This window comes from Acomys minous, assembly GCF_964271855.1.
Source record: "Acomys minous genome assembly, chromosome: 1".
NCBI lineage: Eukaryota > Metazoa > Chordata > Mammalia > Rodentia > Muridae > Acomys > Acomys minous.
This window is the reverse complement of record NC_140483.1, coordinates 7,798,829-7,825,000: the sequence shown is the minus strand read 5'-3', so window position 1 is coordinate 7,825,000 and position 26,172 is coordinate 7,798,829. Positions and strand designations below refer to the sequence as shown.

Genomic DNA, 26,172 nt, shown 5'->3' with positions numbered 1-26,172 from the left:
TTTAGTAGGGGCTGTGGAGATTGTGGGAAGGGAGTAAGGAAGGCTCAGCTCTTAGAGACCTGCACTTTGAGGGAAGGTCCCACGTTGTGATTGACTTCATGCCCAGTGTCTGGCACCGTGCCTGACTGAGAACAGAGGCTCAGTAAATATTTGTAAATGTGTGAGTGCCAGCCTCTGCGGTCCATCCCCAACATATGTTAGCCTTTAAATCTTCACAAAAGTCTTGAATGGTGGTGAGATTGCATCTCTTTCATAGATGAAAACAACAACAACTAATGTGGATATTTTGAGCAACTGTTGATCTTGGGTGGGTGGATAGTAGTTGACTGGACATCAGAGCTGACTTCATTGGTGACATGGGGTGGCTTGCACAAAAGCCTGCATTGCTGTTGTTTCTAGACTGCTGTGGGGCTGACATGCAAAAAGGAGACCTCATGTAGTTCACCATTTCCTAGTTAACTCCTGGGCTAGCCTTCAGACAAGGAGGGCAACAGTGCCCCAAGCTCTTTGCCATATTTCTGGTGGCCTCCGTGAAAAGGCCACTTGTAATTTCCACTCTCTGAAGTAAGGTGGGCAATGCTGAAAAATGTCTTACCATTGGCCGCCACGTGACCTCAACACAGGGCCAGGAGAGACAGGCAAGGAAGCATGAGCCTCGAGCTGTTCAGTGACTTGGGTGAAGTTTGTTCTCGGCCACTGTCTACCTCTTATCATGGCCCCCAGTCACTTCCCCCTTATGTTCCTTTTACTTTTACTCATGGAGGGCCAAAGAGATGCCTCATTGAGTAAAAGTTCCTGCCAACAAGCCTGATGGCCTGAGTTTGAGCTTTGAAACGCACGTGATGGGAGGAGAAAATTGACCTCTGACCTCTGCCTACACCCCCCCCCCCACACACACAAATAAATAAGAATATAATAAGAACATCTTTAATTCGTGGAGAGAGTAGAGCCTCAATCTTTCACTCTTCCATGTTAGGACTGATAAGTGAGGTGGCTCCCGTGCTGGTGGGGCAGGACCCATATTCTTCATTACTTATCTGTCCTTGGTGCCTCATTGTCTGTGAGGGTAGTGAGGTCACTTGGAGTTATATTTTGCATCCAGACAAAGGGGCGGGGGAGGAGAAAAACAGAGGGAAGCACACTTGAAAAAACACTGGATGCCAGTGTGGTGGTGCACCCCTTTAATCCCATCCCAGCACTCGGGAGGCAGAGGCAGGTGGATCTCTGTGAGTTCGAGGCCAGCCTGGTCTACAAAGCAAGTCCAGGACAACCAAGGCTACGCAGAGAAACCCTGTCTTGAAAAACCAACAAAACAAAACAAAAACACTGGATGAAGGATCGGTGGGGGTGGTGGGGGCGGTGGCTTAGCCAGAAAAGTGGCTTCTCTGCAAGCATGGGCACCTGGGTTCCGATGCCCAGCACACCTGTACAAAGCCCGAGTGGTACCACATGGAGGCAAAGAAGGAGAGCCCCGAGGCTTGTGTGGCCAGTCACTCTAGCCGATTACTGAGCTCCAGGGTCAGAGATGGACAACCTTGTCCAAGGAATAAGGTGTAGAGTGACTGAAAAAGACACTGGACATTTATTTCTGACCTCTCCATGTGCACCCATACACGTACATGCACACACCCATATACACACATACTATAAACACACATAAACACACACAACACAAACTGGATTGACTGGTAAAGTTCTGTTAGCCTATAGGACATGGTGGGTGAGGACAGCCGAAACAGAAGCCATGTCCAAGCTAAGTGCAGGGAGTGTCTTGTAGTGGTGCCACATCTAGCAGGTGCCAGCCTTTTGTTAGCCGGGTGCTGTGCTGGGACCCGGAGCTGAGACATGGAGGTGGGGAGACTTTTTCCACACTCCTCCCTGACCTGTGCTGGAGTCCGCTGGGGTGAATTGTGTGAAGTTGTCAAAGGTTGCTCTGCTCTCCAGCACTTGGCACGGGCTCCTCTGAAATGTGATACCATTGGTTTTCAGTAAAGGTTCCTTTCTGCAGGGCTGCAAACCCAGCTAGCTCAGCTGCTACCCTGTAACACACAGCCCGGGAGAAGAGCAAGCAGCACCTTCCCAGCAGCCTTTTGAACCCGAGACTCTCCTCGATCCTTTCTCCACGCAGGAAGTTTCCTTCTCTGTTGTCAGATTTAGCACCAGGCTCCTGGCATCAGATCCGAGCAGGCTCCCTGCTGCACAGTAGAGAGGCTTGCTTAAGACATTTGTCCTTGAAACTGCACCAAACTCTTGGAAGAGCCCAGAACGTGTAAGTATGTACGATTTAGGCAGCACTAGGACAGGGCAAAGCTGCAATCAACCATTATACAATATCCGATTAGCAGTACTGGAGGGATTTTTTCCGACCTTATGTTACATTCAGTTTCAGTTCGTTCTGAGGCAACAGATCAATTGTGGCCTCTGATACTGTGACTTTGCAGCAGACGGGGGTTGTAATATCTTAGCTTTAGCTATTTGCCCTTTTCATTTAGCACATAGATGCGGCTCGTGGGCCAATTATTATGGGCATTAAACTATACAACTTCTCAATTTTTATTAGGGGTGATAATTGTTGGTCTTGTCCATCCTGAGAAACAACTTAGCTTCGGGGGCGGGGGAATGTTTTTAAAGAATTAGCTACATAAATTCATGCACAATGGAATGAGTTTGTAGTGTGTTTGCTCTCAGAAACTGTACTAGTTTGCCGTTATAATTTACTCACAGTATAGTCCTCTGAGGTTCGGTTTTAATTGAATCCTACTCAGTGTTTGTCTGGTGTTTGACGGTCCTGTATGCATCTGTTTAATTTACTTTGCTGGGGGTTGCAGTCTGGTTAAACCTGTGTTTTGATTCTAAGGGCTACCAGGTGAAAGAAATGTGCAGGGCTCTCCGGGAGGAGGTGGTGGATTTGTTTGTTTGTCCAGGGTGGTCCTTTTACCTCTGAAAGCTTTTTAGGCACCCAACCTGACCGGCTGTCAGAGAAAGGACCACAGACCAAACACCGCTGGGCTCTGAGTTGTCTCTCAGCCTGCCCACTTTTGGAACTCCAGCCCGTAAAAGCTGGTGCCCCCTTTCTATCAATTTTTAATCTGCAACAATACTTACGTTTATAAGATTAATTTCTCTCAGATTAGCCTGATTGATAGCTGGATTGTGGTTACTTAAGAGCCTGCTCCCTGGAACCCACAGCCCAGATGCATTCCATTTAACTAGTGAATGTAAAAACGGGTAACCATGGAGTCAGCCACCACTAACTGGCTGTGCAGTGGCTTGTTGTAAACAATACAAATGAGCCTGGAGAGCAGGGGCAACCAGACATGAAATGATTTTAATAGAAATTACGGTAAAAGGTCATGTGATTTGGGATCCGCTTCTGTTCAGTTTTAAAGGGAAAGTCTGGTTTTTTTTCCCCCTCTCCCCCTCCCCCCTTGCCTAGCTCTAACCCACTAGAGTAGGTATCACTTTGAACTTGACAGGCCCCATTCTGGGCTTCCACGGAGAAAGGTGGCCTGCGTGTTATGGGCAAAGTGTGGAGACTTGTGGATTTTCAGTGGTAAGTATCTTCATTAAAAAAGAGGACTGAGTATTTGGGCTTCTTTACGGAAGGCCATGCTAACTAGACACTGCAAGTCCTCTAGATGGAACGGGATCATAGGTCACTCCATTCTTTCCCGTTTAAGTGGCACATCTGTCTTGTTGCTTCTTCCTGGTTCTCTGGATTAATCTGTAACCTTGGTCTTTTTGAAAAATGCTACTTGCTTTCAAATCAACTTTTGCAGGATAGTAAGTGAGTACATGGAGGCTTGTGGGGAGGAGGAGCTGGGTCTAACCTTGGGGCTTTGTTTTGCTTTGTTTGTTTGTTTGTTTCTTTGTTTGTTATTTTAATGCATCCAGACCTTTTCTGGATTCTCAAAGGGCCAGGTCTCACAATGGCATTTGCATTTCTCTGAAAGAGGCGGTGAGTGTATGTGAAAATGATGGTCTTTATAAAATTGCTTTCAACTAAAGACACCAACAACAAATGAACAAACTGTACCCGTGTTAGGTATTAACTCAGGGTTAGTTTGGTGAACTGTATCCAGCTGTGCTCGTAAGCAGAGACAAGCAGAGAAATCTGGTTGACAACTTTAGGGGGCTTAGGGCCTCTCAGGGTTGCCTGTGCCCTTGCTCAGATTTGGAGGTGGATCTTGTCACACGCAGTGTGGAGGAATAGAGGATGCTGTTAGTCTCAAACCTGCATGGACACTTTAAGCTAAGGACTCAGAGGCATACTTATCTTAAAGTGAAAGAGCACTGAATGGGGTGTTCTAGGCGGTGTATCTGATCTTTCCTTCTAGGTTGTATAAATGGTCACATGACATGGGAACAAGAGATAATGATGTGCTTGTATGTTGCCTCCCTTTGATATGTAGAGTCTTTTGCTTGGTGACATAACTGAGTACCTTGAAGTGTGTTGCGAGGTCAAGCTGAGTCTTATAGACTCCAGGTGCATCTTTTCCTATTAGTATCACTCAGGTAGAACCAATCAACCCATGGAAGTTGTGAGCTAGGAGCTCAAGGAGAGCTAAAAGCAGCGGCTTCTCCATCTACCCTCAAGACTTTTACCTAGCCAGCTGTCCAGATCGGAAGTGCTATGTGTTAACACTGTACATATGTTTATGAGTGGTGGTTGTTTTTAGAATTAGTGTTTTAAAGATGCTTCAGTGGTGTTGAAGCTGATGAATTTTTCAGAAAGTCCTGTCTGAGGCTGTGGGACTAGGGTTGGCGTGGTACTTTAATACCAGCTGTGCTTATCAAAAGGTGACAAAACTCAATTAATCAATCAATGTTGAGGGAGAAGAGTTTCAAGCACATGCTGAGACTATCATGTCAGAAAGAGGTTTGGGGCAACTGTAATAAAAATACAGTTCCTAACTAATGTTTCCTCACCTTGATTCCCTAAGCTGAAGGACACAACTAAAAATGCTGTCCATGGCCACTTAGAAGGAGGCACAGTCTGTGGAGATGTGTGTGGTGGAATCTTTGCTTTTGGCTGAACAATTTTAAGATTTTGTATAAGCTGACTTCATCTCTGTGACCTTTGTATCCTCATTAATAGATGGAGGGCATTAAAGTACGCCAATGATGACTGAGAGTGAAAGGAGATAACTCGTAGAAAAGTTCAGCACCGTATCTGGTACAGTATATGTGCTTAATAAACTATTGCTAGTTGCATCATTTATTTTTGATTGAAAAAATGCATAGTTAAGTAGAGTCCTGCTGTGCTCAGGACAGGGAAGGACAGCATCTGCATCTCAGCCTGCTTCTGCAGCCATTTGTCCTCACTTGGAGATGGCGAGTCAGTATACTGCACTGTGTAGTATTCTGCACAACATTTTATTGAAAGCCCACGATGGTATTTTCCATGCTTTTTGTTTTCATGCAGAATTATTTAGAAAGACCAATTTAGGTTTTTGAAACTTTCTTATTACAGATTAGAACTTCTGATACCATGGACACTGAGGCCCTGTATGGAGTCGCATTGCTAGAGCTGAGGGCAAAAGGGTGTTTAGACCTAAGACATGTAATTACATATATGACACTACTGCTAGAGTTGAGGACACACTTGTACAGTAATAAATAAAACAAAAATTTCAAAGAAATAGTTACTCTAATTCTAAGACTTTAAAACTTTGTGCCCCTTAGTTGGCTGCCAAGGTTGCTATTTGTATTAAGAACCAGTAGCAGCATGCTTGTCACATAGGGCTCACACCGTCAGGGAGGTCGTTCTTGACACGCTGTTTATCTCTTTTGACCTTTGTCCTGTGGTTAAAGGTCATATTCCTTCAACCCTCTTGCCTCGTCCTTTCCAGGTTTTGCTCCTTCCATTTCCTTGCCTCCCCTTTCCCGTTCTTTATTCTATATTCTCTCTGCTACGTTTCATTTCCTTTTTCTGTATGAATCAGAGAGCTTGGGAAAAGAGGGACAGGAGACCCAAAGCCTTTTGATGCCAGCTCTGGTTTTATAAATGGAAACTTTTAGAGGAGTCAGAAAAATCTGTTTTCCTTTCTCCTACTATTGAACTGGAGAGCCACATCTGAAGTGACCTGCAGACCCCAGGGAAGCCTTGCTCAGGAACTATTTGTTGATTCATTGATTAAACACCATGGAGAGAGGGGCATCAAGTATGGAGATCCCCTCAGTAGTGAAGGCTTTGAAACCCCACACTGCAGTGTGCAGTGGGATGACTTCCTTGTGACCCTCCGACGACTAATCTCCTTTAAGAACTGAATCAAAGCAGTTAAGGGATTTTGTCAGATGGATTTTGTCTACAGTTGAGTTTTTGGCAGTTTCATGTAGAAAGCAATACATTCTCCATGAAAATACGAATTTCTCTCTCTCTCTCTCTCTCTCTCTCTCTCTCTCTCTCTCTCTCTCTCTCTCTCTCACTCCAAGAAAGGAATGAAAACAGATTGCCAGCAGAGATCTCTAGAGAGGACTTCTTGTTTACCCATGACACTGTTCGGGCGGGGACAGCTGCGAGACGGATGTGTTTCTCACACGTCCCTGCCAGCCTTTTCCTTAACTACCCTTGCCATGGTCCTGCCACCAAGCGAAACCAGTACAGAGAACCCTTTCTAGGATCTTTTCCGCTTAGAATGGAGGATGATAGCAATCCATATTGTATTTTTCCAGAAATCACAAGGCATTCAAGGCAGGAGCTGAAAGTATTTCATTTGCTTCAGCACACAGGTTGCTCAAGGTCATGAAACTTGTGAGTATGAAGTCAGGGTGGAGGTTCAGAGGTCTAATTCCCATTGGCATGTTTCCAGAAGTCCTGCCTTAGAGTGCAACAGAGTACAGCGAGAAAGCGCGTATGCATGGGGCTAAAAAGAATCCAGGCTAGAAAATGGCGAGCCAGTTCCAAGTGACTACAGGAAGGAATTATGGAAGTCTAGGTTAAACTGCAAAGCTGTACTCTGAACACCCTTGTGACCTTGAAAAAGACAGTCAACCAGTCAGGGCTGTGGCCTCCTTTGCTGAGAAACTGAGATAGGAGTAGCTCTGTTGTGAGTCTTAAACAGGATTGCCTGTGTTAAATGCTAGTCCTTCACCTGGCATGAAAGGTGGCAGCAAAATTCAATTGTCCATCTTTCCCTTTTTCAAATTGATGGTGGAGATGTGTATGGTAGAAACATAAGCAGAAGATTGTCAGTGTGCATGTAGGATGAGGGAGGACAACCGTTTTCAACATTTCATTGTCTTGTAGCGCATATATGTGCTACATATGTGAAGAGTTGCCGGTTGCTTGGTACAGAGTCATCTGTGATGATGGTGACAAAAATGTTGATGTTGATGGATGACGCTCAGCGCTCTAAGAATGTCTTAACATGTTAGCCTGGAGATACTGGTTTCTTCTTTATACAAGGGAAGAAATCAGAATATTGGTGAAGAAAGAACAGCTAGAGGCATTTAAATAGGACACAATCAGTAATTCCAGCACTTTATTGTTGATAATTAGTCTTGAACATATCATTCTAAATGATCTTCTTGTCCCCGAGGTTCCTTTGCAGTGTGTCTGTGGGGCTCAACTCCATGTTAAGGTTCTGGGATGAGGCAGATGATGAGCCAAACCACTCCATTTCCTTTCTTCTCCTGGACTGGAGTGATAGTGCCAGCTCCATCACAAGATCATGCTGAGGACTAAGTTCATGAAGGCTGAGGCTCAGAAAAGTGTCTGGCTCACATTCAGTGCTCAGTGACTCTATGTAACAATTAGATGTTTTTTGTTTTCTTGTTTTTTTTTTCAACATTGTTTACTAGAACAGTGTCTTACCTTGAGATTTTCCTCTCATTTTCCATTCTTTACATTATCCACAATATTATAGATACATGAGGCTGGTTTTTAGTTTAAATAAAATGGTGGCTCTTTATCATGGCATTTAAGTAAGCACTGTGCCATGTGCTATGTGTGGCATGTAACTAATCCAATACTCTCATTATTCTTATGTAATTGATATTTTCATTTCCATCTTATAAATGAGAAGAGGAAGCCTCCAAGAGCTGTTGGAACTTGCCCATATCTACAGCCAATGAATGACATGGCTGGGCTTGGGTTTATTCTTCCTGGTGTGTATATTTCTTCTGCCCCACTCAGCTGGACACAGTTTGCAGGACCTTGTTTTGTTTTGTTCTTTGTTTGTTTGTTTGTTTGTTTGTTTTGTTCTTCAGAAAAAGTAGAAAAATTAGATTTCCTGAAATAAAAGATGACAAATAAGAGGAAGATGGAGGGAAGGGAAGAAAGAGTAAGAAAGAGAGAGACCAAGATACATTTCATAATTAAATCTAGGATCATTCTCATTTTAACCCATTTTTAGCATTCTTTAGTCAGATGCAGAGCAAGATGGTGGCTTTGAGACTTGCACCACGAGAATTGAACCTTTAGGTCTGGGACAGTCTTCTATATTATGCTTTAAGAGTTTCACACAAAAGTAGACATAAAAAGAGGAAGAAATCCAGATACATCAGCATGACTAATGCAAACATCTTTATGCTCCTTAACATGCTAACACCGGTGGGGGAGAGGAGGGGAGGGAAGCCTAAAGTCCTGTTACATTCTCGCAGCTTTGGCTCACATTTAGGTTGATGTTCATAGAGAAAACTACACGTTCAATGTGGTCTGGTCCTTTTCACTTAAAGACCACCTCCCCGCTAAACTGATCTTAAAAGATCTTCTGAGTGAAACAAGCCATGTTTTCTTCCCAACATTCCACGTTAGGAAACCTCTGGCCAGGGAAGCCATTCTCTGCAGATACCCAGAGAAAGCCTCTTGTCTCATCCAAGTCATGTGATGGTGGCATCATTGGCTTGTAAGGATTGGAGGACACAAGTTAGAAGGGAGTTACACATTCCTAGGTAGAGGTATCCCACCTAAGTAGAATGCATCCCACACATATGGGTTTGCTGCAGTCGGCAAGCTGACAAGGCCATTGCCACGTCTTTGAGAAGTAATGGAGGGCTATGGTTCCTATTGTTTTCTAGAACAAAGGCTGGGTGCTAGAGAGTACTGTGCCATCTTGTGCCTTAGCCTCCTGGGGCCCACCGGGTGCTATGGCATTCTCCCCAGATGGCCACCCGTGGCTCCTGTGATGTGGCACTGGCACACTGTCTGTGGAGCAGATGGGGTTTCCTTGCAAGTGGTACTTCCTGCTCTGCATGCTCATTTTGAAGATGTAGGTTGGGGGGAGTGCAGGGGGCCAAAAGCAATAATGTGCCAAACTTTGGTGTCAGAAATGAAATATGATCCAAGGTAGGCTGGAAAGAGGGGGATGCAAAATTCTAATTCCCAAGGTCACTGTCAAGGTCAGACTACTTACAACAATTTGAATGTTACAGGATTTCGTCCACCAGTCAGGGACTCACAGCCCATCTTGGGAAAAATCTAGGAACATCCCAGCCCTGATCTTCAGCGTTTTTACATGCTGCAGGTGGAGAGCAGGGATTGACAAAGGAGGAAGCTATGACTTTGCCTTTCCAAGGTCACAGAACCATATGACTATCCTTGCAAGGCAGTCAGAGTGTATGCTTGGGGATTTAATAGTTGCTTCCGTATTGCTTCAAGTAAAATAATAAGCAAAATAACTCTCTGTTGCTCTAAATATAAATATTTCTTCTAATAATACATGGTGCTTGTGTTGTGAATATTTTGAAGCCACAAATTATCATTCTCCTTTTACAGCTGAGTTAGCTTTACATGGTGAAATGGTTTGTTCAGAATAAGTTTGTTAAAAAAAATAACAATACTGGAAACTGGCTCCCTTAGTCCCTAGAACCTGAACCTGTCTTACAGAATCTTTAACCTGGAAGAGATTTGAGAAAAGGTGGGGCTAGTGATTGAGCGTGAGGAAAGGCCTAGAAAATTGTGGGAAGAAAACATCTGCAAGGTCATTGTGTATTGAAAATAGTAGGCAAGGCTACAAGAAAGCACCAGTCACACATTTTGTCCTCCACAGAAAAACACTGACAGGGCCTGGAAAGATGGATCAGTGCTTAGAGCATTTGCTGACTGCACTGAGGGTCTGTTTCTTGTACCCACATCAGGGATTCACACTGGCCTGTGACTCCAACTCTAGGGAATCTGACACCTTTCTCTGACCCCCCTCAGGCGCCTGTGCTCACGTGCACAAACCTACATATACATGTGTGTCCACAAAATGGAAAATAAAATAAACATTAAAAAGAAAGAAAAGTCAGCATGGGGTCAGACAAGAGAGGAGGGCAGGGGAATGAGAGAAGGAAGGGTCAGTGCCCTGTGAAGGATTTCCCATGATGCCCATCTCCTGTCAGTCCCCAGTATCGTTCTATTTCTGAGGTCACACAGAGCAGAGACATAATCTATCCTCACACAGAGTCAGGCTGCTCAAAGGAAGAGAAATGACTTTGTGCTTATCAGTTTAAGTCTTGTGTTATCTAGTTGTAGGGCCACCTGCTTTCCTACGCAATAGAGTGGCCCTGTCAGTGACGTCATATTAAGGAGAGCCAAGGAAGAGTTAGATGGTGCAACAGTCCTTAAACCAATCCCTTTAATTAAAAAATAACTGACTGGCTTTATACTCATTGAAATGTGGGTACCTGTTTCTTGTTTGTTTTGCTTTGGGACGTAGCTCTGTTGGTCAAATGGCTGTCGGAAGGTGGAAGGAATGTGTGCCTTCTCTCTTGTGAGCTTTGATGACTATCAAGTAAATAACATCCCAATACAGCTGTGTGTATTTTAGGATGGATTTCTTGACCCGGCTTAATGCTAAGACCACGACAAAGGAATTATGTCTTTTGATAATAGCTCTGAAATCTTCGAGTTGATCTACCACAGTCAGCATCTGACTACAGATTCCCGGTAGAAAGTCCACTCCAGCTATCTGAATGCTGCCAAAGGGCTGGATGTTACTGGCAGGTGGAGCAAACTGGCGTCATGTGAATGTCAACTTGGTTCCTTTGAGCCACCATCAATACCAGTAGCAGCTATCACAAAATATTGTATCATCTTCAGAATGTCAGACTGTGACTTAGGATGAACAAGGCCAGTCTATTGAAAGGATGCGTGCTTAGGAACGAGGCGAGTGTCTCGTCCTCTTAGGGTTGTGTCCAAGCTGCGCATTCACTGCTGTGCGGTTCTCTGCGCCACATTGCTAAGTAATCTGATTCTAGGAAAGTTTCACTTTGCTGCCCCTAAAAATTGGAGGAGAACGTTGTGTACACCTATTTGGTTTGTTACACGGGCACAGTACACCGCAAAGGCAACAGATAGAAGATCAGCTCTTATGCATTTCAGAGTTCCAAGCTTTTGAGGCTGTGCTATGGAAACTTTGTAATTATTGTGGGTAATCTTGCAGAAAATTAAATGTTGAGTTTGCATATATGGAGGAGTTTGGACTATTTCGCTCACCATAGCTTGTTAGAGCTAAACATCTCATTGACCCTGCCAGGCTGCGGGGTTCACTTACTGCTAGTAAAATGCTATTTGTGGTGTAAGTCAGACCTGTGGCAGGGTGAGCAGCTCATGCCTCAGGCATGGTTTACAGGCCCTGCTCACTTGTTCCAAAATGAGTTCTGACCAGTAGTTCTGAGCTTGAGATAATTTCCCTGCAAGGGACACTTGACAGTATCTTGACAATTTAGATTGTTATGGTGGGATGGAAAGTTCTGTTGGTATCTAGTGAGTGGAGCCTCAGGGATGCTTAAAACATCACGTAGTGAATAGGCAGGTCCCCCAACAACAGGCACCTTGGTGAGTTGTCAGTTCTCAAGTATTGACAGTGTCAAGGCCAGGCCTGGGGGGGGGGGGCACCTGTTTTAGACCCACACAGAAAAAAAAGAGCCAACAGGAAGTGAGTGGGCAGCTAGAATAACTTTAGGTTTGTAAAATGGTTGGCACTGTTATCATGACTTCTCACCATAGGCCGTAAAAGAGATTTGAAAACCTCTACAAATTACAGACATGCCACGCACTTGCTCTGCAAATGTTGAAGCCACAGTATGTGTCTCATGGCTGCGAGAGCCACCTACCGCAGCAGTCATAATTTAAATGGCTTCCAATTCTAGAGAACTTACTGAACGTACCAGACACTGTTCAAAGTCTCTGTGCTTATGTCAATTCATCTAAGCCTCAGAATAACTTCACAGTGGAGGGTACAATGGCTGTACCTCCAATCCTGTAGCCTGCGGGACTGTAATGAGCTCCTGAGAGGAAGCAAAAGGAATGGGCAGTGATGGCAGAAGTATCTGGAAATAAGGAGGGGTTGTTCTCCTGCATGCCCTGGTTGCTCAAGCTTTTAATCTATGGGGCTATTATTGTAGGAATGTTTCTCTGGGACATAAGGGTTCCTGTCATAAAGTAGGCGTATGTTTGCTTCTAGAGGGAGGAGGGAGAAAGCTTATGTAACACTGTGTGGTCCAGTTCTGTAGAGGACCCCATGCCTGCCTGTCTTTTCTTCTCCTGTGGGCATTATAGACTGAGGTAGTTTTTAGACTGTATGTAAATGACACAGGATGAGTATCCTTTACAGCCCAGCCTTGCAAACATGAGGTAGTCCTTCCCCGCTGGGACTGCCCCCCTTCAAGCTGAGTTTGCAGAGGGGAGATGGTGCTTCCCTCTTAAAATATCACCATAGGGATGAGTTCAAACCCACTTAAGTTTGAAATAAAAATAAAATAAAAATTTCTCTGAGAAGGCCTCTTGGGATTATCTTCGACTATACATTCAACAGTGGGATTTCCTGCAGGAAATGCCACATGGGAAGCCATATTCCCAGTGGAGATGTTGGATGGAAGCTTCTGGGAGCCGGGATCTGCTGCTTTCACTAGGAGAGTGGGAATATAGAGAATTAGTTTGTGATGGCTATGTGTTTTACCTTTGCCAAACTGGACTTTTTGTATTAGACCTAAGTTGTCATAAAAGCCCAGAATGGACAACATTAAACATTACTAGAAATGGATCAGCATTCTAAGCATCGGCATTTATGGGACACAATGCATATCCTCAACAATCTATCTTTGTAGTAGCTGTTCAGACTCCTCTTCCTTTTTCTCAATATAAAAGGACTAATACTTGAAAACCAGTGAGCACCTAAGATGGGGAAACAGAATTCCCTCACCCGTTTTCATGGCAGAATAAAGGGCAGGAGGGATGGCTCGGTTGGTAAAGCAATGGCCTTGTAAGCAAGAGGACCCCAAACTCACCAGGAACGACACAGAGAAGGCCAGTAAGGTATCCTGCACCTGTAGTCTCAGCCCTAGGGCATAAACAGGGTAGGCCTGAGAGCTGGGTAGGACAGCCCAGGTCCAGGGGTTAAATACATAGCCAGCATTTGTTTATTCCCTGAAGGGTTCTCTGTGCGTAAAGGCTGACCCCCTTGTATGAAGTGGCTTGACACTGCCCAGGTTCAGATCCTACGGCTATCTATAATTAATGCTCCGAAGATTGAGTGATGTGAAAGACACAAAGAAGAGAACAAGCAGAGTGGTGCTTTCTGGGGTCACATGCACACACTAGTGGAGCTGTGAAAAAGTTGACTTGCACATTCTCCTTCTATAAAACATGTCTGAGGACCACAAACTTGGGACTTCCTCGGCGTTTGTTAGAAGACGGTGGAGGCTCAGCAGGTGAGGCGCTTGCTGCACAAATGGAAAGACCCAAGTTTGGCTCCCCAGCACATTAAAAAAAAAGCTGGATATGGCAGTGCACATCTCAGTCCTCTGTGCCGGGGACAGACTGGGACAAGTAGGTCCCAGTGGGTTGCTGGCCAGTCCTTCCAGCGCAAAGGGCAGCTCTAGGTTCAGTGGAAGGCCATCCCCCCACCACACAAATTAGAGAGATAGAGGAATATAGCTAATTACGACCTCTGACCTCCACATACATACTCATGGGTACATATACCCCTACACACATGTTCATACATAACATACACAAGTACCAAATGCAGGAAAAGCAAAGACTGGGACAGGGCCAGCTGCCTCGGAAAGAGCTCCAATTGTTTGGTGCCTTTATGTACTCCAAAGTTTGAAGACACCCCTCTCGTACCCTGTGGTACTCTTTTTCTGCAGCAAGAGACTCTTAGCTCTTAGCTCCTCTTCTGGAAGGTTCTTCTGACTCCACTGGAGTCTGAATGTGAGCCTGTGAACTTGCTATCCCTGTTTCTAAGTGGTGTTCTTTTTTTTTTTTTTTTTATGGTGGGCCCCACGTGGTTAGGCAACCTAAATGATGTGATAATGAGGATAGAGTAAAGGTCACAGGATTGTTAACATGTGTGAGGAGATTGCGGGCTTAGCCTAGCAGGCGAGGGAAAGGCCAGTACACCAACTGTAGGCAGACTTCAAAGCGTGTAGCTAGTTTGCTGCGCTAACTTAATTATCTGTGCTATTGATATCTTTGAAGAACATATCTATATCGTGGATACGGTTACTTCACTGCAGGAGGTAGCAGAAGGTGGCTTGCTCCCTTGCCAACTTCCTAAAATGCTTGTCAGAGTCATCTGGGTTGCATAGTCCTCTCTTGGATTAAATATAAAAATAACCCTGTACAGCATATCCACACTTTTCCCTGTCTGCTGAAACAGCAATCTCCTATGCTTTTTCTAGAACCCATTAAAGAGGGAAGAGGAGAGGAGGGGGTAACAGTATCCAAAAACCCCAGAGTCCCAGACCAGATATTCTTTCTCCCAGGACTGATCCTACAGATAGAACTCAACAGAAGGAGAAGTAGGCAGTGGCGCTGGTGCCCACCATGCTGCCTTTTGATTACAGGTTGATGAACTGGATGGACTCTATCCTTGTTTTATTGTGCCTCCTCTTTCTGGCTGCCTTAGATTTATTGGCTTCTCTACCAGAAACCTGCAAGGGAAAGAAATACAACCCAAACCAGGTGATGTTTTCATTTCTAAGCCATAAAAGTGTTTGATGTTAAGGAATACTGGACGCTATACACTGAGAGGCGGGAATTTGTCTTCACCCAGTTTTTTGCTGATCTAAACCAGCCTCAGTCCTGTTTGCGGTGGTGGCTACAAAGGCTTTCCGGAGAGGACTTCCATGCCTGGCCTTTGGTGTCTGCTCTTGAGAACTGAAGCCACCAAGATTTGCCTTACTATGTTATTGCCCCTGTAAGGAGTACAAGTGTCTGCGTGTCCTTTGTGATGTCTTATGGGTATGATTTTGGAGCATCTGGTTCTGCAGATTTCGTGTGTGTGTGTGCGTGTGTGTGTGTGTGTGTGTGTGTGTGTGTGTGTGTGTCTATGTACCTGTACATAGATACCTATGCACACAAGTGTGTATCTGTGTACACATGTGTACTGGGTACACGTGTGTGTGTGTGTGTGTGTGTGTGCGTACAGATGTAACAACCTCAGCTAAACTTCTTCAGGTGCCATCCACCTTGGTTTTTGAGACAAGAGTCTCTCACGGGCCTGGAACTTGCCAGGTGTGCCTCGTTAGCCGGCCTGAGCACCCCAAGGGATCTTCCTATCTCTGCCTTCCCAGCACTAGGATTACAAGCGTGCTCTACGGGGATCAAACTCAGGGCCTTATGCTTTCAAGGCATGCACCGTTCCCACTGAGCGTGCTCCCAGCCCGGACTTGTCTCGCAGCAGGACAATCTGAAGTGTAAAGAGGCAGAATTACCCAAGCCCCTCACTACACAGAAAGCGAATACACTGCCCTGTTCTTTGACACCAAAATGTGGCCCGCAGTTGGAAATCTTGGCTGTTAAATAGGCAGAGCCTGGGGTTTGGGGGAGGAATTTTCGTCTTTTCATCTTTCTCATTCTTGTAAAATATCTCACACAGTGAGTATGCCATAGCCTATAAAACATGGTCATTTTCATGATAAAAATGCTATGGAGAACAGCCAGAGTGTCACGCAAAACCAGCTGCAGCCTCTTGCATGACATTCTAAATAGTAATACAAATACAGTTAATTCGCACGCCAGGGGTGTCTCTGGAATCCATTTTAAGTTGGCGCTTCACTTGGGCTTGAGATTTCTCCGTGACTGCCCATGTTGAAAATGTTTACTAAACAGAGCCATGCTGGGCCACCCTCAGTCTACACAGCCCATGCAGCACATTCATTAATAAGCACCAGGTTCTGAGTAAAAACACACATAGGTTAAAGGGTAGATGGCTGCTTCTGTCCTTGCCTGACAGTGAGGCCATGAGGGGCGTTTTACCTGGTATCAAGCCACCCTGGAGGTGGGGGTGGGGCAGACGGACAGACAGCAAGAGTGATGTACCTGTTATTTGTAGACAATTTGTATATTTCTTAGCTCATTAAAAATTCTTGGTTAAAACATCCCTCTGATGGTTAGGTACTTTGAGGAGGAGCTCCTCCCCAGATCAGGCTTGGGCTCGGGCTGTGACCATGTATGTATACGCTAGCTAGAGAAAGCAAACGTGTTCTGCCTCTTCCTCTCCCTGGCTTCGCCTTTTCTATTTCTGCACAGTGAATTTAATAAAGAAACTATCTCAGAGTAATAATTCCTACAAGCCCTGGGCATTCCTTTTGGGGGTGGGGAAGAGGACTGACCTTTCCCTGTTTTTAATAAAGCCTCTGTGAATTTGGGGTTGCCTTGCTGCAGTCTGATAGAGCTATCTTCTTATTCCGTATTTGAGGGTGGGGTGAGCCCTTTATTCTCTTGCTTGGGAAGCAGGCAGCAGCCTTGTGAGAGGCAGCGCTTGTGAGGTTTACACTCCTTTGGTTCTCATTTATTTACGCTTAGCTTCCTACCCATGTGTTACCTCCTTTTGAGGGGCATCAGTTGGTTATTTATTTGTGATCTAGGACCCCACTTATTTCTCAGATATCTGAGAGATGGTGCTCTTACAAATTGGGATTGAATTCCTCCTTGCTGATTGGAAGGCTAGTTTATCCTGGCTATGAACTGGCAATTTGAAAGTTTTATTTTTGTCTCTGTCTTAGAGAGGAACATTTCTTTTTTTTTCTTTTTTTTTTTTTAACACATTGTTATCTCTGGAAAATCTCACCTATTATCCCAATGGATAATTTGGAATAGGGGAACGTGAAAGCCTTTGGTGAGGGTGAACACGCACACAGAATGCTTTAAACCTGTTCTTTATGGTCACCGAGAATACCGAGCACACTGGAGTAAAAAGACTACCCATGAGAGCTTGACGTATTTTGAGATAGAATAATAAGAATAAAATAATAGTTTCTAAGGGATTTCTTTCCCATAGTCATAAGCAGGTGCCTATAAATCTGTTTCTATTGTTCTAAAATGAGACATCTACACTCGCGGGCATTTATCCCCTGTGTTTGTCTGCCCACCTCGTGTTTGGCGTTGGTTAAACTTTATGGTCCAAAGTTCATTCTCACCTTTTGGGTCTCAGCATGTTGCTCAGGAGATGGAAGCATTTAGATGCTTGGAAAGGCAAACACCTCTGGATGCTCAAGCCGTGTTAAACATGGTCCAGCCAATAGGTTTCTAAGAGATTCTAATCAATAGTTAGGGGGCCTTACCCTGACATGGTACTAGCCTGTAGCTTCTCTATCTCTCTACACCCCAGTGTCATGGCCTGGATGTGCTTTACGTTCTTTTTCTTTAGTTCTGTCAGTTTAATTATAAAATATGAGACGCTAGTAAAAGTGGGGCCACCCAGGAGGAAAGGGGGTAAAAATAAAATCCCTGAGTGACTCTATATTGTCTTCCATGTTAAATGTAACTTTACAAAGGCACGTTTTAAAATCTAGACTTTATATATGAGAGAAGAGATGGCAGAGTTTCTTTCTATGCCTGACTTATTTTGCTTAATACAATCTTCAGTTCCATCCATTTTCTTGTAAATGACAGAAATCTATTCCTTGTTATGGCTAAACAATACCATCATGTATGTGCATCACACAACATGCTCATACACACATATACATATATGTATATATAGTTAGATAAATATACATAGCACTTTATTTATTTATTTATTCATCTGTTGCTGACTTTGCAACTTGCTCATTATGTGTAGTACTGCAATGGGTATTTAGCTTTCGTAATGTGTTCACTGCCCACTGTACATTCCCAAACACCATAGCTTAGTCTTGTCCTTATTTAAAAAAAAAACTCCAAAGCCAAATATCTCTTAGCTTAGCTGTAGCTGAGGAGAAGACCATTTGTGCAGCATGCAGGAGGACCTAGGTTCAGTTCTAAATAAACAAACACCTGATACATTTTTAAACTCTTTGTCCCACTTGTAAGCCCTTCGTTAAGCTCACTCCTGTCAGTACAGTCTGTTGAGGCACCAGGGCTATGATGTGTAGAGCTTGCCTGTGCCTGAACTGCACAGATTTTCACATTTGCAGTAATGTTCAAAGTGTACGTCTGCTCCCTGCACTTTATGAAAATTGACAACTAGACCTAGAGATTAGAGCACACTTAGGTGTGCTTGGTCCTTTTATCAAGATTATATAGTTTTCACTAGAAAAACTAGATGATTACTGAAATCCATGTTGTCCCCTTGGCCAGAGCGAACCTCTGCAAGCTGGTACTTGAGTCCTTTCCTCACCACCTTGAAAGCCTTTGATAACTTCACTGCTGTCTGGGAATATACAATGTCCTAAGCTTGTCTTACATAATTTCTGTCTTAGACCTAGGTTGAGCCGGTTTTTCAAGGGGCCCTGTGTTTTCAGGTAAGAAATAGTACTGAAAGACCCCTGTCTGCCTGATGAGCTTGTTCATTGTTTTGTACCTTTTGGTAGATGACAAGATTGTAAGATACTGAAACATGTGTGCATATATACAGTGTGTATATACAATTGACTTTATTCTATACTTTATGCACTTTTAAGCGTATGTCAATAGCTCATTGGAATTGTCACCTCCAATTATATGTAATTGCTTTTAAATCACTCATGTTTTCTTCATTCTTTATGAGTCTTGCCTGCCTAGGACATGACAGAGTAGAACTAGATATTCCAATATTGCTTATTGCTTTGTCACATATTTTCTTCATAGTAGTTTTAGAAGAAGAGAATTAATACTGGTACCAATATAGTTGTTGAAAATTTTAAAGCATTTAAAAATACTTGTTTCCCTCTCCTTTCCTCATTTTAGGATAGTTTAGTTGTATTAACACTGTCAGGGCAGACACTCTTAAAAACTCCCATCTGTTATATCCTAGCTGTGCTTTTGTCTGAAGCCTATAGCTAAGTATATTACCAAATTTCTGCCTCAGTTGTGGTCCTACTGTAATCACTTTGATTTTTTTTTTTGAAGTTTGATCCTTAGAAAGGACTAATGGGGGCAGGCGTAGGTTCTTTCCTAAATTTATTGCTATTTGCTCCTTTTGTATTTGCAAGATAGTTTAGTTGGTTATAAAATCTTTTTTCTAATGTATTGAAGGGCTTCTCCGTCTTCTAGTCTGAAATGTTTACTTTAGGAAATCTGACACTGAGTTTTCCTTATGTTATAGGCCATGCAGCTTTTCACTGTCCCTAGAGACCTGAACATTTTACAAGAACATTCTTTGCTGTTGGATGACAGTCTCAGGCATATTGTGTAAGTTGTCAAGTCCATCAGAACATGCCTGAAACTAGAGTTTTTAGTGTTTGTTCTGCTCCCCTGTGTGTCTTCCTTGGAAGCTCTTCCCATCCAACCGCTTCGGTTTCTCCTTGTCTATCTTCCTGATCCAGCTCTTCCCTTTTAACCATTCGTCTCTCTTCCTTTCTTTGAGATTTAAAGGCTCTTCTCCTTTTAAACTTTTGTTTAAACAAACTGTGTTCTGTTTGTTTCTAGGTTAGTTGGGTAGTTCTGAAATAAACTTTTGTTTTTATTTCTGATTCTCTTCTGTCCTGTCACTACACTTATGAGCCTTTGAATCTTATGGCGGTGTTCCTTTATAGTTTTAATGATTTTGCAATATTTTCAAGCTTCTTTTGAAATGGTTTTATTTGCCACTAGGGATGTTGCTCGGCTCCTTCTTCTGGTTTGTAATTATGATGCCCTTGTATGAGATTTGACCTTGATATTTTTCTATCCTTCATTTTTATGTAAAATTAAGTTTCCTGATATTTTGATATAAAGTATGGCTCAGAAAAATCATATTAACTTTTCAGAACTCCCTCTGTTTCTGTTGTGTCAAAAAAAAGTTGGCAATTACTTTCTAGCTTGGCTATTGTCCCTCCCCTTCCCACTATAGACCTTGCCTTTCAATTCTCCTGTCCCATATGACTCAAGTTTGAGCCAAACTGAGCAAAGGAGTCTAAATCCAATCCTTCCAGATGGAGAGGGCAATGAAATGAAAGGATTGGTCGCATACCAACTTGGTAAGTCACTGAGTTTATTGTGTCTTATAGAATGGTGTGAGGAGGGCATCAGAGTCACACAAAAGTCTTCCTCTCTCGGAAATTTTTAACTACTTGCATATCCTTGAGAAAACAGGGGTAGGGGGCTTGTGCCTCCAAAGTCCTAACATTTCTGGAGGGATTGTTAGAGTGCCTGACCTTTTGAGTCCTGCACGTGTTCACAGCTGCTTTTATTTCAAGACAGTAAGATGACATCCAGCCTAGAAGTCATACAGTCAATCAACATGGGGAGTTCACCAGATAAAAAATCCCGGTGTCTCCACCACTCAGTGGGGGTTAAAGTTGCCAAACAGCCATTGCTGGCAGTCAGCCCCCTCACCATTTGCCCTTGTTTTTCAATGTGAAGTATTATTAGCCTTCCTCTCCCTTTTGCTAATTGTTTCTGGCTAGCCCACCTTCAGGTTCCTTATTTTCGGGCTCATAGGTGCCATGCCACGTCTTTCTAGGTTTCTAGTTGGTGTTTGCACTGTTTACATTTGAGAGTTCAAGAAAACGCTACCATGTCTCCTCGGTTTTCTGTAAATGCTGACAAATGACCTGGGATCTGGTTATCTGGTGGCTCAATTTATAGAGTAGTAAAAAATATCAAAAAGCTTTTCTGTCAGTGTGGCCAGTCTAATCCCAGAATTCCCAACTACAAGTCTCTTAAGCTGTGTCCCTTCAGATGAGTGGTGTACACCTGAGTAACAGCAGCACTAGAAAATGGTGTAGCATCTGGCCCACAGCAGACTCTTGACTCATGAACTCCATCTCAGTGGCAACACGTTCTAGAGAACTAGTCAGTACAGAAAAGCAAACAGGCTTAACACATCTGGGTATAACTTTTGCTTCCTGCCTTTAACAAACACAAGTTTCTATTCCCAAAAATAAGTCTGTAGCGACCTACAAAAACAACCGTAATTACAAAAGATAAAGTGTAATTGACTATCTGGTTGAGTGCATTGGTCACTATGGACTAGTTAAGCATTTGTGTCCTTGAGTGCTCCTCAGTGACAGCCCAGCCTCCTGTGGGTAGGCAGGCTTAGTTGAGTCAGGATGCACGGCTGCTCTGTGGTTACTCTGGGACACAGGACCACCCTTACACAAGGGAAAGAAAGAGACAAGGGTAGGGGTGAGGGGGGAGAGAAGGTGACTGAAGGCGAGGGAGAGAGAGAGAATGAATACATAGAACATCTCAGGAGAGAATTTTAGGGACCAGTGATGTCGCGCCCCTTTTCCATACACACTGTGATCAGAGTTCAGTCAAGCAGACCTCTCGACAATAAGGGAAGATGGGAAGGGTAGTGTACCTGAGTGCCCAGGGAGAAATAGAAATAGAGTTTGGTGAGCCAAGTGTCTCCTGTGGTGAGGAAAGGAGCCAAAAGAAAGGAGGAGGAACACTTTAGTAGGGCAGAGAGGGCATTTCAGCCAGAAATGAATTGCATAAGGACCCACGTGGAAGGGCAGCTCCCTTGCTGTCAACAATTGAAAGTCAGCTGTCAATACAGAGCTTTACAAAAATTAAATAAATAAATGCAGTCCTTCGGGCAGCAGATGCAGGTCACTTGGTAGGATGCTTGCTTTCTATGTATGTTCCCCAGCATGGCTGGCGTAAACCAGGCATGGCGGGCGCATGCTTGTAATTCCAGCAATAAGATCAAGACACGAGGGTCAGAACAAGGTCATTCTTGGCAATACAGAAAGCTTAAGGCCAGGGTGTGACGCCTGAGACCCCAAGCTCTAAAACAAGGCACAATAAAAGAAAAATCCTACTCAAAGGAAGAAAAAGAAAGACCGTGGATGGAAGACTAGGTTCAGAAAATGGAGAGAAATGTTGACGAGTAGCTTCACATGTGACCAGAATAGGAGCCCAGCTTGGCCTCCTTCAAAGAACTTGAACCTTATATCTGTGTGAAACCATGGTGGGAGTATTCATGGTTCATAAACAAGGGAGTGCTATCATCCAACTCCTTTGAAAGACTACCATGAGCCCCCAGTATCACCAGCCATGCCTTTGCAATTAAAGCAGACTTCCCATACTCGCACCCGGTCAGCTGAAGCCAGAACAAACTGGTTTTTGCCTCTGCAGGTTCCCACCTCAATCATGCTTATGAGGAAAGCTTCTGTTAACGTGACACAATCACAGTGAGTGTCTGTATGCGTGCAATTTCGGACCTCATAGGGCTGTGTTGTGTGAGTACCATAATCTATGGTCATAGCTCCCTTCGATGCTCATAAAGCGACCTCTTTTGACATTGATGTCTCAGCTGTTTTCCCTCCTGGCCTTCCTTCACCTCTCATGTCTCTTTATTTGTGAAGGCATGGTATTTTATGGCCAGGCACCCTTACAATAACCATAAGGCCGCACATCTAGCTTTGTTCAGTGTGCTACCACCTAAATACACACTGTTTCATCAAGAACTAGTTGTAGGAGCAGGCAGTGTGACCACTCAGGTCAAGACTATTTCTTTTCTATTAGAGGATATCTAAACATGTTGTCGGGTGCTTTTTTCTTACGGTTGCATCTAAGAAGATTGTTAGACAGATCCTGTCTTGTCTTTAGTTCTAGTGTGTGCAGTATGAATTCCAATGTGTATGACCAGTTGGGTGTGGAGGCAAATGTTCATGTGTGTGCATGTAGAAGCCAGAGGTTGGCATCATGTGTCTTCCTTGATCGTTCTCCACCTTATGTGTTGAGGCAGGGTATCTCACTTGAACCCAGAGATAACTTAAGTTTAGCTAGCTGGCTTGTTCCAAGAATCCTTTGTCTCCTCCTCCCAGTGCTGGGATTACATGCAGGCTGCCATACAGGCTCAGCATTTATGGGGTGCTAAGGATACAATATCCAGTCAGTCCTCATAGTTACACTGCAAGGACCTTACCCACCAAAGCGTCTTCCCAGCCCATTGTCATTTTGAGTTGATTTCTTGCAACTGAGAACATTTCAGAAAATGACCCCAAGTCTTGTCCCAGACTTGACATGGACATTTCTGCATCTCAGTAAAAGCCTATGTGATGTTAAATGTGAAGGCAAATGAAATGTGTATCTTCCTTGGAGAATGTGTGGTTTGTCTGGCATTTATGCTCCCCCTCCCCTGCCCAGTATGACCTTTAGAAGGAAATATGATCGATAGCCCGTTGGATCCTCTCTACTCTGGCTGTCAAGGTCCAGAAGGGAGAAGTGAATAGGTTTTGATAAAAAGGACCTCAAATGGCTAAGTGCAAACTTAGAAGGAAAAAAAAAACTCCTCCCCCACAATAACCTCCAGAAGGTTCTAAATCACGTGACAGACTTTTCTCACTTTGGGCATCTGCTGTCTTTGCCGAGCTCAACATTCCAGTGAGGGGTTTTATTATTTTTTTTCCAGAGCTCAAAACCGAACATGTCAGCAGTGAGCAGCTACCCAGCTTTGTAAGGAATGCCACGGCTGACAACTCCACAGCTGCCGGGGACTGGGCTGAGCCCTTCTGCTGCAGCAAGGCTGTACACAGGGGCCTTTGTGCCACAGGGACCTACCAGGGAGGTTCCAAATACCCTGACTCTTGGCAAACCAGGACAATCCCTCCCTTCCATGTTAGCCAAAGTCTGGTGATGACAGCCAGCCCTGCAGTGGCTCTTGAAAGAGCACAAAGGAACTCTTCTTCCAGTTTCATTCTTTACAAAAGCCACTATATTTTAGGAGCAAGACCAATAATTTATTTATCATGCTCCTAGAGTTATTTGGAACTAACTGGATAATTTTGATAACATGTAAGCCTATGGCATATGTGTTCTAGGATAATCTGTAGGTACCTGTGAGGAGAACAAAGCCCACACACTTTTCTAGTGATTTATGTTTGGTTTCGCAAATTGCATTAGAATATTTTTAAAAACTTAAAGCATTTTAAACTAGTTTAAAAATAATCAAGGAAGAATGAAGGAAGAGGAGGGAAAGGGGCTTCTTGCTCTCTGAGGTTATTTTTATCTGGTCCTGTTCCATGATATGCAGAAACTCTTTTGGTGACTAAAGATGCCTATTTTACGGATGGTGGCTCAAGATAAGACATTTTTATCCTGTTGCCTCAAATTGCTTGTTATAAACCACTTAAGAAATTCCCTTTACCATTAATTATGTACATTAGTCAAATTTTCACTCCTGTTAGTCTCCTGTAAGTTCTTAGTGCCCCTGAGCAAGTCAAGAAGTAGCCAGTGACATCCAGGCTTATGGTTGGTTCAGAGAAATTCTAGGCATTGAAGTGGACACACTGCCAACTGCTTGGTTTTGGATACACTTGGCTCCCCTTTTTTTTAAAAACATAATTTGGAAACATCATGAGGGAAGGCACGAGACAGAATAACATTCTAATGTGAACACAATATATGGTTTCTACTCAAGGACACGGTGAAGAGTTCATGTAGGAACACTAATGAGTGGAAGGAGATGCCTCTGGTTTCACTGTCTGTTCTGTCACTAGGAAACTTGTGCCAGCACAGCAGGAGCGTCAAGGCTGCCCAATGTGCCTCTGCATATGAAGAACCAAATCTTAAAAGTGTATTTGTGGGAAGTCAGCCTGGTTCGTGCTGGGGTACTTCTAAAGTTGCCTAAACACCTTGCTCATAGTTCAGTCTCTAAAATCTTAGGCATATCTCCGCTTTGTATCATTATTCTCTTCTTCCTCCCCACTCAGAGCAGGCGCTGTATTCAGACAGCTTCCTTTTGTCTTGTTTCTGGAGGCTTCTGTGCATTTCCTAAGTAAGGAACAGGACTCCCCTGATGGGTGGGGTTTTTTTTTGTTTGGTTGGTTTTGGTTTTTTTGTTTCTTTACAAATCCACTCACTCAGCTGTAAAAAAGCACAGCCAAGAGCTGAACCAGGTTTCTTGTCTCTTGGGCCAACCTTGCTTCCATATGGCTCGTTTCTCTCTCACCTCTTGATACATAAAATGGAGCCATGATTGGTTCAGGAGCATGAGAAAGAATGGTCCACACCAGTGGGCATGCATTCGCTCATAATCATTGCCCTTTTAATTTGAGGCTCTAACAGATGGAAAATTATTTGGAGGTTGCAGTAACAGCAAAAATAATGTTGGCGCCCTCTCGGGTTTTGCCTGGAGAAGCCCGGGACGCCTGTTTTTTATAATTAGAAGGTGCGTGTGAATCTGAACGAAAGCAGAGTCAGCCATTGTGAGCGTGAATGGATTCACCTTTTAGAAGTGACAAGCGAGGAATCAGCCCGAGGTTGCCTGGAGCTTTCTTTAGGATAATACCCAAAGGGAAAACCCCATAGATTGAAGCCAAGAGTTATCAAGTGACCCAGCCTCATCCCCTTCCACTTACCCACTTCTTTCTCTGTTGTCTCAAAACCACCTGAGGACACATAACTGCTGACTGCAGCTTCTTGGCCAGCACATAGGTCTTAGATCCTGAATGTGAAATAAGGGGGAAAAGTCTTTCAAAGAACCTTTCTTCCATGATTTCATTTTCCCTTTGTCAGCTTATACACACACCCTAAAAATATTCTTCTTTCTATATTAGTGTCTGTTCTGCTCACTGATTTCTTCCTATAGCAGGCTAACAGGAAAGGCCAAAGGCCAAAGAAATCTTCCTTGACCAGAGTAACCGTCTGATGTGTCACTGTTTTTATCATACAAAGCCATTGCAGGGTCTCCCGGAAGCAAGAACAATGTTATTTAAGACCCATGGAGCTAAGCCCTGACTATCCTCACACAGCCTGACTTTAGTTCAGTGACTCATTTGTTTCTGTGGGAGGCTAGCTGCTGTGACCATTTCTAAATCAGCAGGTTAGGGAGAAGTCGATGGTTAATGGGACAGAAGGGGGAATGTGAGAGATGGTCCCTATCTCTGTTGGTTTAGGTTAGA

The 26,172-nt window shown here is 43.8% G+C and overlaps 1 protein-coding gene across 10 annotated transcripts in view; it reads left to right on the top strand.

Moving 5' to 3' along the window:
* ESRRG (estrogen related receptor gamma) overlaps nt 1-26,172 on the top strand; it is a 604,250-nt gene that overhangs the window by 52,469 nt on the left and 525,609 nt on the right. For 3 of the 10 annotated variants that reach the window (XM_084773288.1, XM_084773295.1, XM_084773283.1), the window contains exon 1: nt 2,180-2,269. The exons of 4 other annotated variants lie outside the window; for them this stretch is intronic. The gene's annotated coding sequence lies outside the window, so the exon portion shown is untranslated. Of the gene's footprint in view, nt 1-2,050; nt 2,270-3,154; nt 3,554-19,442; nt 19,529-26,172 lie in introns of those variants that run through there. 3 more of the 10 variants (XM_084773290.1, XM_084773287.1, XM_084773291.1) reach the window with 3 other exon arrangements.